Raw genomic sequence first — 15,704 nt, 5'->3', positions numbered from 1 at the left:
TAAGGCATGAAAGTGGAAGTAGCAAAAACATGTACGCATCACGTTGAAACACGTATGTAACATAGCAGCGATGGCGAGGCATTGTAGCATCTGTGACCAGAGAGTATGCGCTTGACCGCGCGAGTGTTGCGAGCGGTTCTCAGTCTGTCAGTCGTTCGTTGCGAGTCTGTCAGTAGCAGTCGTTGCGAGTCCGTAGCTCTGTCTAGTTGCAGAGCAGTACTCAGTCAGTAGTCGTCATGCAGAGCGGTCGGTCAGTAGTAGCAGCCCAGTGCGGTTGTGTGATGTAGGCGGTCGGCAACACTGGTCAAGATGGTGAATAAGGTATACTATTAATTAATATAATCATTAGATAATGAAAAAATTTATTTATTGTAATTGTTCTCCAACAAGTCCCCCAATAATAATTTTTATTTCAAAAGCATTTTCTCAAAAATTTAATTTTTTATTGAACTAAACATTTCGTTGCACTTCCCATTTCATTCCACTTCTTTTGAAGAAAAATTCCACTAAAATCACAAAAAAAGAGAATATTATTATTTGCAATGCAGTTCCTCCAAGCGGTGCGCAACAACAAGAGCAGAAATGTGACATCCATTTATTCTGAGGTAAGACTTTAATTCTGATTGTTTTACACAGGGCCAAAGACCGATGTTTCGGTTTAATTGAATTTTCTTATCACTGAATAGACTTTAAATTTTTGGTGAAGAATTTATATTTGAGTCAGATTGCGATTATCAGTTTTATTGTCATTAAATTTAATTGCAGGGAGGTTACGTTTGGACGTTTGGCTCCTATTCATTTAATATTTCTGTCTTTAAAATTTTTGTGGGGAGGTTACAACGTGCCGCTCTTCACAGCTGAGGCAGACGGCGCAGACAAAGGTAGAGAATTTGAATCCTCTCCACCGGTAGGTGCAGAATACATTTTTTTTTCGTCATGAAGCTGCAAGCTAAGGTTGACTGCATTTTTCACACTACTCCATGACAACGTAACTTCCTGTCTCGGAAGTGTAAGGGATCGTCAAGGTCCGTTGCGGGAAGGGAGGCGCCCCCTCTCCACTCAACAAAATCCAAGGAACACAACAGGGAGTCATGACGATGATCATCCTCAGGTAAAGAAGAGCATCTGAAGCTGGCTGCTTAATCTGACTACCCTGAAAATAATCACTCTAACCTGGTGCTCCATCGTGTCTGGTTGAGGAAGGGATGGCATTTCATACAACACGGCGAAGACAGAACATCAGACGATGTCTCCGTTAAATCACCGGAATTCACCGGTAGAGACGTACCTACGGGTGGAGGAGAGGACGCAGGTGTAACGTTCATTTCAACATCAACAGAACGAGCCTCATCATTCCTGGTGGAAGAAGAACCGTAATTGCGTCAGTGTTCAAAACATCACCACTGGAAAAAGCACCATCCACCATTACCTTCTCGGAGAGGCGACATTGGGGAGGGGTGATTTCAAAATCTATTGACCATCCTCAGTCCTTCGGCGTTTAAATTGTGCTACCGGTGCCGGCACCTTAATGGCAACAAGGGCCGCATCTGAACTTGCCGGAAACGGCGGAAACTCGCGCAGAGTGGGGGGCAATGTCCCTCCAACGTCCTCTAAAGCTGAATAAGTACTGATAGTAGATTGCGAAGACACTTTCAGCTAATATCAACGGACGTCGTTTTTCATACGACGACTTAAAAACAGAAACACGGAGAGTACAATTAGCTGAGATTCCAAAGGAAGCAGGTTCCTTCTTGTCTTGCATACGTGACATGAATACGGTGACCACAAACATTCAGTTGTGAAGGAATATTTTTTTGAACAATCATTTAGACTTTTCGGATACCACTTAAACATTGCAAGCGATGTTGAGTAGATCGACGTTCCAGTAAGGAAGCGACACCGCCTTAAGAAATAAATCGTTCATTTCAGGTGGAAGATTGTAAACTCTAACCGGAATATAGTTGACCGCTGCCATTGCAAGAAGGACTGGACAAAAAGAAACATCACGATGTGTAAACATCAGCTGAGCACCAGCCCGAGAAAAATTTGGAAATTTGTGGTAAGTTCCTGTGGGACCAAACTGCTGACGTCATCGGTCTCTAGGCTTACACACTACTTAAACTAACTTGAACTACACACCCACCCATGCCCGACGGAGGACTCCGTCGGGGGCACCGTCGCAAGGAGCCCTAGACCGCGCGGCTACCACGCACGATACCAACCCGAGAGACAAGCGGGTCAACTTGCGAGGGAACTTGAAACTTCACAAAAAAGACATACAAATCAGAATCAAAGTAAGCAGTATCTACATGATAACGTAACTTCTAGAGAGCTGGTTGTACATGACGCGTACTCTTATCAAAACAGAAACGAACCGTACCCCGACGAGGATTTTCTTCGGAGACTCGATAGACGACATGGCGCGGGCCGAGAACGCCGCTGCCAGAAAACGAACTAACAACGAACTCCGCTAGGCTAGAACGATGCGACACCGGCCGATACACACACAGGACTAAATACCCAGAATTTCGACACACGGGCGCTGCTATACAGGTGGAAGTAAAAACAACGTGCTCGCTCGACGGGCAAGGCAGAACGGCCACTAGAACACCGTGCCCGACACTGCAACCACTAAGAAACACAGGTTTATTCCACTATAAGCATTTCGATTTATTGGTTCACAACATCGTCAGTGGCACTTGTGTTGTCTGACTTCCGCGTGCATGTAGAAGCGTTGTCTTTTTCACACATTTCTTTCTGTGTAAAACACGCATGCATTCGGTTTGCCATGAGAACATAGGTAGGCACTAGTGACGTATTATTTTGTCTTGTTTCATACCAATATTTTATGTATTTTTTGCTGGGACCGAACATGAGATGCCAGTGCTGAACACAGCAATATCTGCAATATTTTCAAATGTAAGCGTGATCTGATAAAATTGCTGCCACTGAGATTGTTTTAAATGATTTCAAGTATTTCTAGCATACGTGGGAACGTATACTGTAAAATAAATAACTACATGGGGGACAAAAGTCAGGAATAGGTTACAACTGAATTACTTTTTGATTTATCATTAGTTTTCCATTGAAATTTCACAGACTCAAGCAGAAAGGGTGAGTTGCAAAAATGACTGTGTGGACGATGTAGCCTATTCTACCCTTTATTTTAGATCTATGTGACGGTGCTGTGCTATTGATATGTCTTGACGATGCCATTACGGCCTTATCACATTAGGACATGGTGTGGAGCATATCTGAAGATGGTCACTGCGGACTGAAACCGGTCATCGTCAAAATAATTGGTATTGTGATCAAAAACTGGAATAAAAAGCATTTGGTACTAAGAATGGACAATCTCCCGTCTTTCCTCTGCCGCAATCTGAAAGAAGAGAAAGAAGAAAAGAATAACCACAAGAGTTATAAACCCTTCATGACTCTCGGCCCACCCTGTATTTTTTTCCTGGTAGCAAAGACGAATTTCGAATACCTCTAAGAAATGTAGAACCTACTAGTGGCAAAAACACTTTTCAAATGCCTTTAAGAATCGTGGAAACTCTTACATTAAAAGGATTATCTTTTACTAATGGCAAAGATGTGCTTCAAATGCCTCTAAGAGACCAGGGAAATCTTATGGTAAGATAATCATTTTTTTCAAGTTTCAACGACTAATTTCCGACACCTTTAAGAAATGGGGAATCTCGCATTATAAAAGAAATATGTTTTACTACTGGTAAAGGTGGATTTCGAACACTTTTGAGAAAGATGGAAAATAGTCGCCCTCCACGTCTACGCACTTGTTTACTTGTGAAATCACATTGGAAATCATTTTACGCAGAACTGTAAAGTCGAGTGCTCCGATGCGCCAGCGTATGTTTTCTTTCAGCTGCTCTATCGTCTGAGAGATATTTTCGTACATTTTTACTTTCATCATAAACAAATATCATAAACAGGCAATCCTGGCGAACGACGGAGCCACAAAACTTTGTTTATTGAGTGTTCTTCTGCGAAGGTTCATGAATACGAGACAGGGGTTGAGCGCAGTTGTGGCACACAGCTACGTCTTTCTGGAAAAAGCAGTACTGCCTTCCCAGTTCCTTTAAACTGATGTATAAATTCTCGAAACTTTGATGATAAACGTCTTTGTTGACAATGGTTTCAAAGAACATCGGACCGATAATCTGACTACCAGAAATCAAGTACAAAACTACTATTTTCTTCACCGTGAGCAAGATTTTGATCCAACATATGATTTTAGTGAACCAGCGGCACTGGTTTCGCCTTTCACACGACCAGGAAGATGATACCGAATTTCATAACTAGTAAAATACTATGTTAGGTCAAGTTTGCCAGCTAAAACCTTTCTAAGCAATAGTTCGCAATTTTACCCCATTCCTTTTTATCACATGGAAGTAGTATATCGACACATGAAACGCGGTATGATTTCAATTATAGGGACATAACTGCGAGATGGCAAGAATATACATTTAACGCCTTTCTATTGCGAAAGCCACAGCCTATATTTCTTTCAGACTAGCAAATGTATGTTTCCAAGCGCTTTCGGTGTCCGGATTGATGGCTGGCGGTTAAGCTTGCAATTAGACACACCACAACTGCACCTGTTGTTTTTATCAGTTCCTAAACACTGTTTTTTGCAGGAAAGCTGGACGTACGGAATTTTTCAAGAAAAATTTGACGAGTCTTGTTAAATTAAACTTAAGTTTGAAATAAAGTCCATTTCACTCATATGCTACACCATACTTTATTTTAATTACTCAGCGAACGGCAAACAGTAAAATCACAAAATGTTGCTCACGCAGTGGAGCCGTTTTACTTACACTTGCTGTGGATGCTGTGATCCGAATCGCAAGAATGACTAAGGATGTGGAGGCGAACAGCTCCTCCAATACTTACTGATGGTAACAAGTTACCCTGTCAAAAACTATAAAAGATCTCATCATGAAATTGGTTGAACAACTAAACTGGGAAGGCCAAACTGCCACAGCATGCAGAATACCTTCTTCTAGCCTACATGCAATCCAAATATTCTTCAAAAATATTTCCACTTCAAATAAAACAAAACTTAGTCCATTATTTAGTTCTGCCATACTTTACTGGTGTTATATAATTCAGCATGGCGCAAATAGTGAAAACTCCGTACGGCTCGAACTAGTCCGGAATGCTTGGTACAATGTGTGTGTGTTACATTCCCCTTTTTGATATCAATCCTTCCTATGATCAGTTAGGACGGATGCTACCGGGCAACCGACTCGACTGGCATACATTTCGTTCTCTTCAGCGGTTTCTTAGTCACTGGCTGTACCAATGTACAGCGCTAAATCTTTCTTCGTCTCCTTCTCCATTTCAGCCATACCACTGTAGAAAAAACTGCCCCTTAACCTGCTGCATCTTATCCAAAACAACTCTGCATTCAAGACGAGATAAAAACTTCATCTGTTATCATTGCCGCAGTTTCCTTCTCGTCATATCCCAGCTGTTTTCCTTTCAATAGCGATTTAGTACGTCCAGCGTGCTGTCAACATTGTCCACGCTTCTCTCATCTATATGTAACTATGATTTTTTTCCCCCTCCATATCAACTGCGAATTTTATGGTACTGTTTTCCACGCTTCGTCTGAGTAGTCAACTCCTTCTCCACGTTTGATTTCTTCCGTACTACTATTACTCGTCATTGCTTATATTAGACAGAAACGTAACGACGAAATTGCTTAAAGTAATGTAATAGCGCTGACAAATATATTCATTACTATATTTTTTATTATAATTATTGATAGTGAAGTACGCCATTTGTTTGTGAAGAAAGTATTTTCACTCCTGTTGCTATCATTTCTGTATTGTGCTCTTTAGATCTGATCAGAGAAGTTGCTCAGGAGTTACATACACCCGAGGCAAACATAAGAAACGTACACACGTTGGCTGGAACATTTAGATGTCGGTCGTTCATTCACAATACAACCTCCATTTATGTTCTACGTACCATTGATCTCGCAAAGTTATTTGCAACTAATTTTGCTTATTCATTATTTGGGCTTTACCACTAGTATTTTTACTTTAACTTCAAACATGGGTTAAATGCGATTTAACCGTATTCTTAAATGTCTTCCTTCCATGTGGTTAATGATTTGTTTTCTATTTTATAACTTATTCTTATTTTAAATTAGCGTCGTTAATTATGTAACTTATAGCCAACCCCGGGGGTGCTGCGAGCGGAGGCCATGTGGCCAAGAAGTGAAACTGGGTGGTAGAGCGATGGGGCACAAAAAGAAGTGGCTGTCAAAATGAACACTTTATTTCCAACTTATGCATTGATTTGTTGTGTGGTGGGGAGGCCCCTGCCCCACAAAAGTGAGCTGATACTCAAGTCACCTGCTAGCTATAGTTCGGTTCTTTTATCTTGGCGGCTCGCGCATGCCCGCCCAGACGCGGGAGATTGCTGCGTTGCCAGTTGCACGCGCCAAGAGAAGCAGCGCCATAGTATAGTTTAGTTCGCAAACCTACGTTAGGGGGGAGCGAGCAGTGTATGAAATAAAGCCACCACGGCTGCATTAACGCTTTCGCTGCTGCAGACACGTGCTCCCCGCATCCCGCGCTGTGCGCGATTTTGTCATCACTGCACTGTTCGCCTGTGTAGACACATGGTGTTCCCACTGCTTTGACACTCTTATCATTCGACTTCACAAAAACTATTTGGCCCAAAAATTTGATTTTTACACATCTTCCTGATTGATACCTTCCCCCCATAAATGACTTAATTTTGTTTCGCTGTTCAACGCAGTTTTTGTGTAGCATTAAATGTAGTAAACCATTGCACGAAATTTTGAAGAGTTTGCAGAAGTAAAAGTCCGCAGCGTATACTTTCCATATGGTCGATTTTAGGTGTTTAACAAATAAAAAATTAAAATAATAATAATAATAAATTGTATATAATAATAATAATAATAATTGTTTGTTTGTTTGGATAGGTAATTGAGAGATTAAAATTTACGCCGTGAATTTATCGAGCTTCGCACGTCCGAAGATGTACGGAATGTAGCCAGGGCTCATTATATATTTTTGTAGACAAAGTCTGATATCTGACCTCAGCTTCAATCATGAAAATGGAGTGACAAAAACTACTAAAACAAAGAAAAACATACGATTAAATAAAACATATATTCATTTTAACATATGCAGTACGATAGAAATGACACTTACGAAAAATTATAGGTAAATAATTGCAGATAATTCACAAATGAGAGCGACTTATTAATTCTGCGCCTCTTTTCTGCAAATAAATGTCAATATGGCTAACCATGGAGCCGCACAAAATATTACGTCCTCCTAGGACAACGAATGACATGAGAGTGTGCTGATGCCTATTGGCTATGACAAGAGAGCGGTTTTAATTCCTTTATTTTGCATTCTCTTGTCTTAAAAATCGATACATATAATCTAAGTTAACTAAATTAAATATTGTCTGTGCTCGAGTGCAAATGGTTCCTTAAACTGCCCCCCCCCCCCCAAAGTGCGAAGGCAAAGGTGTACCACCTGCAGCTGAGCAATTTGTTGACATATTTTCTTTATTTGTCATGTCATGAATCATAAGTTATTACGTATCATGTTTCACAGATTCAACATACATAAAATGTCATAAATCTATACAAATACATAAATAATATTTACATACAAGTTAAATGAAAGTGAAAAGCATTTGATCCCATGCGGAATTGAACCCGCGCACTTGTGCTTCATAGTCGAGTGCGCTAGCACATAGCTATTGATGCATTCTTCACGATAGGTTTCAAGAGCATGTATATATAGACTGTAACAATTATTTCACAGTTCGTATTCACCTTGTAAAAAATTGTTGGGTATATAGTCCATTGTTTTCTTTAACCTCAAAATGTTATTAGACATGTTCATTCGATAAATAAAATTAATTATTGTTTTTGTCCATATTCAGAGATATGTGAACGTATTCTGTGTAGAATGTCACTTGTTAGAAATGGTTTATACTGTGCTAGTGTGCTAAAGTCTTTGCACTTTAAAATAAATATCACGTGTCACACGTTTTGTTTACGTTGAGACGAAAGTTCTTGAAGAAAAAAGTAGATCAAGAATCCCGCAATGAAGCGTGCTTTGGAAGACGTAGTTAAAATGTGGTTTCGTCTTGGTAGGAATACATGGTACCAGTGGTTCCATACTGACCAGTCCGTGTTACACCCACTCAATAACCTCCATATTTCGTCTTCCAAAAGGCGTATGTCGTCTCCTGGATATTGGGTCGTCGTTTCGTCGAAAAGTGTGCCGTGGTTTAGCGACTCACGTCACCTATAGTGTCCCATCATGAGCGCAGTGAACCGTTTTTTAAAAAATATGCACACAAATTGTTCATACATTGTTGGTTGCAAAACAAAATGTTCGTTCACAACAGAGAGCACAAAACATAACAAATATCACTTCACATTGACAGTTTTCTGTTACATATTTACATAGATATAAAAAATTTTCTGTGATACATGTACCTATACATTTACATTACATTGTTTGGCAATACATATACATATTTACAAATACAAGTTTTCCTTTTAAGTATATTTTCCTTTACATCAGTACTACACAATAAGTGTTCTTCCTCATTAAATGTTTCCTGCAACATAAACTTTCATAATAGGTTAGAAAACATCTTGGAGATGATCTGTCCTGGAAAGTCATAATTACAATAAGACATGACACATCACATCTACAGTCAATTCCAAATTAGCATATGCACAAAGTATCATTTACAATTAAAATAAAGTATATAGCCTTGCTCAGTTAATCTCACATGTCATTTCCTGTAGAGTGTTTTTTGGGGATGTTGTGTTCATGTGGATTGTGGTGTGAGTGTGAATAGCAAATCAAATGTCTATCATGCCAGTTAATATATCAGGTTCAGGGCAGAAATTGTCTCCGGTCATTTAGTGTGTCAGCTTGTCTGTAGGGTATTAATAAATATAATCAGTAGCTGTGCTTTGCATGAAAATTGTTAGTTCTTCCTGTGTCTTACCTTCTTACTGCTGCTGCTGCTGTTATTGCTGGTGCTGTAAAATGTAGATACTTAAGATTATAGCTTATATCTTCTTCTTCTTTCAATTTGAAGTACCAGATGTGACTTACCTTGTTGTTGTATCAGCATACTCTGCTAATGGCTAAAAGTTTTCAAATCTTTGTGAGGGTACAAACCTAAAATTCTCTTATTCTTGGGGTTTTGTAGAAGATATGCTCCAGGGTGTGGTATATCAATGATTGTGTAAGGACCTTCATATAATGGACGCCACTTAACATTACGTTTTAGATGTGATGGCGATTTGTAGTGGGTCTTAAGTAAAACTTGCACGCCAAGTGTAAAGTTTTGCCTTCTTTTAAGATTAGCACCATAGTTCTTATTTCTAATGTCAGCTTGTTCAGTAATTGCAATGAGTACTTTCCTTACATTTTACTCATGTGAAGGTTTGGTTTCAGAAAATTTTGGTAGTGGGTTGCTCCATTCATTAGCTTCCTTTGTGTCAAATGTGATTTCTCTGGGAGTATAGGGTGTGTTGTATATATTTAAATTGTTGTGTATTTCCTCAAAAAGTGCTAGGTAATGTATCCAGTTTGTGTGCTGTGTTGAGGTATAAGTTCTCATGAATCTATTTAATTCTCTAAAAATTCTCTCACAAGGGTTGGCTGATGCATGAAACTTTGAAATAAAGATGCTCTTAATATTATTGTCCTTTAGAAATTTTCTCCAGATGAATCCTGCATAATACGTGGCATTATCTGATAGAATGACTTTAGGTTTTCCACAGTATGGCATGTAATCATTTGTGAATCTTCTGATGATGGTGTTTGATGTGGGTGACTTTATGGCAAAAAGTTTGATGTGCTTAGAAAATATGTCAGAAAATGCTAGAATGTATTTACAACCACTGATGCTAGTTGGATGAGGTCCGCTAAAATCTGTACAAAGTATCTCTCTAGGTCCAGTGGGTAAGATAGAGTGCAAATCTGTTTTGGTGGATTGATTTTGAGGCTTGGATTTTTGACATATGAGACATTCGCTGATAACATCATGTATTTTTCTTCTCATGTTTGGAAATTAGCAATATGTATGTAACTTGTTTCGACATTTCTTCATTCCGTAGTGTCTCCAAACTGTGTGAGTGTGTGCAATGAGTTTGTGCACAGAATCTTGTGGTATGCAAACGCACCAGTTAGTGGCATTTGTGTGTCTTTTGTAGAAAAGTATGTTGTTGTGTAACATGTATCTGTCTTGTAAAGTGTTGTTGTGTTGTTGTACTATGATTTGTTTTATTTTGTACCAGTGTGGATCTGAATCTTGTAGTGTTGCCATGTTCTTGCATAGGTCTATGTAGTATTGTATAAACTGTTTGTCTTGCATGAGTAGTATTCTGTAATCATGTGTGCTCTCAAAGTCTGTATTCTTATGGTGTAACCTTGTGGTAGTCTTGAAAGTGTGTCAGCTATTATGTTGTCTTTTCCCTTGATGTGCTTGATTTCAAAAGAGTAATTCTGTAATGCAAGTGCCCATCGTGTAAGTCTAGGATGAATGAGTTTACATGACAAAAGGAAGGTAAGTGCTTGGTGGTCAGTGTATATAATGGTGTGTCCTACATACAGATAATAATTAAACTTTTTAAATGCCCATATAATAGATAATGTTTCCAATTCTGTGGTGGAGTAAGATCTTTCACATTCCATTTAAGTCCTACTGGCCAAACCAATGGTCTTAATATGTTCTGAAGTTTCTGTTTTAACAAGTTGAAATAAACAACATCCCAAACCAATGTTTGATGCATCACAAGCAATACAAAAGTTCAAATTGAAGTCTGGATGTTCCAGCATGTTAGAATTTACTAAGGCTTCTTTAATTTTAGTAAAGTCATTTTCACAGTCTTGATTCCAAATCCATATCTTGTTCTTCTTTAATAAGTTTAATAAGTATCTGCTATTGCGTAACTGTTTAGGTATGAATTGTCTGAAAAATGAGCATAGACCGAGAAATGATTTTAACTGTTTCTTTGTAGTGGGACTGGGGAAATGTCCGATAGCATCTAATTTTGAAGGATCAGGTTTAATGCCTTGTGTGTTGATGATGTGTCCTAGGTATTCGATCTCAGAACAAGCAAATCTAGATTTACAAAGATTGGCAGTGATTCCAGCTTGTGTGAATCTGCATAGTAAAGTGTTCAGGGTATCAGTATGTTCCTTCCATGTTTTTGTGGCAATCAGTATGTCATCTACATAGTGTGTAACAGTTTCTAGTAAATCATCGCCGAGTACAGAGTTTAGTGCAGTAATGAATACTCCTGAGCTTACATTTAGGCCAAATGGTAATACACAAAATTGATAAGTTCTACCACCAAACATAAAGGCTGTATATTTTCTAGATTCTTTGCTTATTAGCACCTGCCAAAACGAATTTTTAAGGTCTATTGTAGAGAAATATTTTTCATCCAAGAATTTCTGAAGTTGTTCGTCAAGATTTTCTGGTTGTGTCCTCACAGGTAAGATAATTTGGTTGATAGCTCTTGCACCTAATACTAACCATGATACTTGCATTGTGTCTTTTCACTACATGCAAAGTGCTACAATACGGAGATGTTGATGGTTGTATAACATTCCATGTAATCATTTTCTTTAGTTCTTCCCAAACCGCAGGTCGCAGAGCTAGAGGTACATTGTATGACTTGTGGTAATAGATTTGGTGAGTCTTGACTTCAATCGTATAGATATATGTGTTGATCCTACCTGGCTTACTAGTGAAAACATCCTTATTCTTAAGTAAAATATGTTTAAGCTGATCTCTCCTCTTCATTAATAGCATCACATTCTGATAACTTAGAATTAATTTGTGTAAGTACATCTTTCACTACCTCAATGTGTGATACTGGTTGTTGTGTGGAATCTACATCAGTCTCATGTATAATCTGTATCTTGCAGCCAGAACAGTGCTTGTTATGGTCTACTAGTCGAGTGTCCAAGTTCAAAACTATGTCTCTGCTTTCATACTTAAAATAACAAATGCCTTTGGAGAAGTCTATTGTGCAGTCTTTCTCGCAAAGAAAATCAATACCCAATATACAATTGGCAGCAAGGTTTTGGACAACTAGGAAAGGCCATTGTACGATTCCATTTCCCATATTAACAGTCACAAATACCTGCTTATTAACTCTACTTGACTTATTACCTAATGCAGTCAATATTAAACAGTTTTGAACTGGGAACTCTGGTATCTTAGAAGTTTTCTTCATCACAGTATAAAAATTGTGAGAAATCACACTGACAGCAGCTCCTGTATCAATAATGTTAGTATGTATACCTCCTACAATGCCTGGGGTGGAAGACAGTACAAATCTTTTCTTTACATTGTGACATTGTGTGTTGTCATTTATCAAATCATCAGCTAAGTTCCCACTTTCATTATATCTTAAGAAAAATAGTGTAGGCAACTCTTGTTGTGTAAATGTTAATTTTTCTTGTTTCACAGCTTCACTAGCAAGTGTGTATTCAAACATAGTTTGTAAACTGAAGTTTCGCCCCAAATGTTCCTCAGTCATGACCTGGGGCTCAGTAATGATTGGTTCTAGTTTACCGGGTTTGTCTGGTCATTTGCAAGTGTAGTTGTAGTTTCATTAGCTACCTCAATAATATTTACATTAGGATATTGTCTTTGCCAATCGCCTGTCTGTTTTCGGTTGGCTGATGTCATTTGTTGGTTTGTGTTGCTTGTTTGAGCAAAATTCCCTTGAGGCATTTTAATATGATTTTGTGATGGCGGTTTCTGTGTTTGCCACTGTCTCACATAATACTAGTAGTCGTTCTGGTTAAAGTGCTGTGTAGGTGTTCCATTTATTGTGTAATCTGTGTTGTTGTTTCTTTGCCAGTGTTCCTGTTTAGCTTTGTGTCCGTTGTTGTGTCTGTTATTCCTTCTTGAATTAAAATTGTCGTTTCTTCGTTTTTTGTACGGGTTATCTCCCTGTGTATAGTTACAGTTGTTGTTTGTGTGCAGCTGTGAGTTTTGGTGATTGTTTTGCATGTTTAAAGTGTGTTGTGAATTTTGCTGCGTGTTTGGTAATGTAGCAATGTAGACATGTTGATTCCTTGTTCTTCATGCAGTAAATCAACAGCATCTAACTTTTCCAAAAAATATTCAGGATCGTCGTCCGGTAAGTACAGTAATATCTCTTTAATATTAAAAGGAAGTCTTGCTTTCAGTGATCGGATCACATCTTTTGGTTTCACTGGTTCATTACGGAAGTGTATCATGTTTAGGTACTTCTCGAAATATCGGCGCAGATTGCCGTTTTTAGGATTGAAGTGTTCGGGTTCAGTGACTTGTTTGCGGATACGTTCCTGCACAGTGGGTGACCGAAACTTATTCAAGAAGGCGCGTTCAAACTGCTCGTATGTTACACATCTGTCGCTTTCATGGTAAGCCCAGACAGCAGCGTCTCCTTGAATGTAATCCACAACATGTGCAATGCGTTTGTGGTCACTCCACGAACGTGGGAATGAGTTCCTAAAAGCTTTTAAGAAGATGATAGGGTGTACGGTGTTTTGCCTGGTACAAAAGGTTGGAATTTACGGTGCTTGAATAGATTTTCTTCTTCTTTGTTACGTGTTCGTCTGTTTCTTTCCGTGTAATCATTGAATTCTTCCCTGTGTGTACATGGTTCTTCATCAAAATGATAATTGTATTGTATTTCAGGTGATGGGTATCTGTTGCTATGCGTGTCAGTGTATTGTGTATTTGAGTGTTGAAATTCGTGTGTGTACATCTGTTCATTTCCGAATCAAGGTTTTCTTTTGTATCTGTTAAAATGTGTATTGGGTGTACTATTCTGTCGTGCTTGACATTGAGTTGTCTTTGCATATCGTCATCGATTACTTGTCTATTGCTGTTCATGTATTCCACTACAGGATCGTGCACAATATGTGGCAATTTGTTTTGTATACATTCTTCAAAAATTTGGTCTTTGTGTGCTGTCCATTCTTTAAATTGTGAATTAATGCGAGAGAAATGGGGTTCAGCCTCTCTCTGTATTGTTGTGTGAATCTGTTTGTGAATGTCAGCTACGTTTGTTTCTATTGTATTCACCGCGCGTGTTTGATTCTAGTTTGCAATTAATAGTGTCACAGGTTTTTGTCAATTCATGGATGTGATCGGCATTGTCGCTTTGTCGTAACTCTAAATTTTCAAATTTTTCCGTAAGATCACCGACCTGTTTGGAAAGACGTGTATTAATTTCATCTACCTTTTGAGTCAGTGTGGCGAAGTCTGATTTTATCTAATTTCTGAAAGCTGCATTGTCTGTCATTAATTGTGTGAATTTTTCGTCATTATCTTGCTTAATATTGGATATGCCTTTCAAAATCGAATTCAGTATAGCGGGAAAATTTTGATTGCAAAAGGAGCTTGCCCGCGCCGCGTCATTAGACGTGACGTGGTCTCTCAGGTTTGGGTCTGAATTGCTCCTTTCGGCGTTTGTGTGAGTGTGTAGCGGGTTATTTTGATATGTTTGAGTGTCTATATTAATTTCTGTGTCTGAATGTGTGTGTATCCATGTTTGCTTTACTTGATTGTTGCTCCATTGTGTACTGGTGTCGAGTTTTTACCATATCGTGAATAAGTTTTGTGCAAAAAAAAATTGTTTAAAAGCGTAGTGTGAAATTGTACTGCCTATGTGTATGTTTAAATCACTGAGAATGATCGAGAGATGACTTTAAAGATCGAAAGTAGCATATGTGTTAATGGTGACTAGCCATGTTGCTTGAATCTTGTACAATGTCGGCCATATTGTGCAATGTAACTTGCGTATTGTTGGATCGGAATGTAATCGTCTGAATAATGAGATTTCGCGGAATTTGGAAAAAATTACTGAATGGAAACTGAGTACTGAATTTAATGCTGAGAAAAATAATTTTGAATCAAAAATGTGCTTGGAATCAATTGTGGATGCGCGAGTGCTGCGTCTTACTGTACATATCGTCTTGATGCGAAGATTGCATTTCCAGTCCAAATTGTCTCCAGATTTTATTCGTTTTCTTCAATATTCTCGTCACTTAGGTTGTTGCCGGTCAGGATGTATATGAAAAAGAACAATTAGTTGTAGTACAGATACAATAACGAGTCCTGGCACATAGTCGCCAGTTTAACAAATAAAAATAATATAATAATAATAATAATAATTTTTTAATAATAATAATTGTTGTTTGTTTGGTTGGTTGTTTGGATAGGTAACTGAGAGATTAAAATTTACGCCGTGAATTTATCGAGCTTCGCACGTCCGAAGATGAACAGGAACGTAGCCAGGGCTCATTATATATTTTTGTAGACAAAGTCTGATATCCGACCTCAGCTTCAATCATGAAAATGGAGTGACTAAAACTACTAAAACAAAGAAAAACATACGATTAAATAAAACATATATTCATTTTAACATATACATTACGATAGAAATGACACTTACGTAAAATTATAGGTAAATAATTGCAGATAATTCACAAATGAGAGCGACTTATTAATTCTGCGCCTCTGTTCTGCAAATAAATATCAATATGGCTAACCGTGGAGCCGCACAAAATATTACGTACTCCTAGGACAACGAATTACATGAGAGTGTGCTGATGCCTACTGACTGTGACAAGAGAGCGGTGTTA

At 38.4% G+C, this 15,704-nt stretch overlaps 1 protein-coding gene across 1 annotated transcript in view; it reads left to right on the top strand.

Moving 5' to 3' along the window:
• The window catches only part of LOC126455917 (cubilin-like), a 460,250-nt gene that overhangs the window by 161,292 nt on the left and 283,254 nt on the right, over window positions 1-15,704 (top strand). The window lies entirely within an intron of this gene.

The sequence above is a fragment of the Schistocerca serialis genome, chromosome 2 (genome assembly GCF_023864345.2).
Source record: "Schistocerca serialis cubense isolate TAMUIC-IGC-003099 chromosome 2, iqSchSeri2.2, whole genome shotgun sequence".
NCBI lineage: Eukaryota > Metazoa > Arthropoda > Insecta > Orthoptera > Acrididae > Schistocerca > Schistocerca serialis.
Note: the sequence above shows the minus strand (reverse complement) of the source record. Positions and strands in the feature narration are given on the sequence as shown.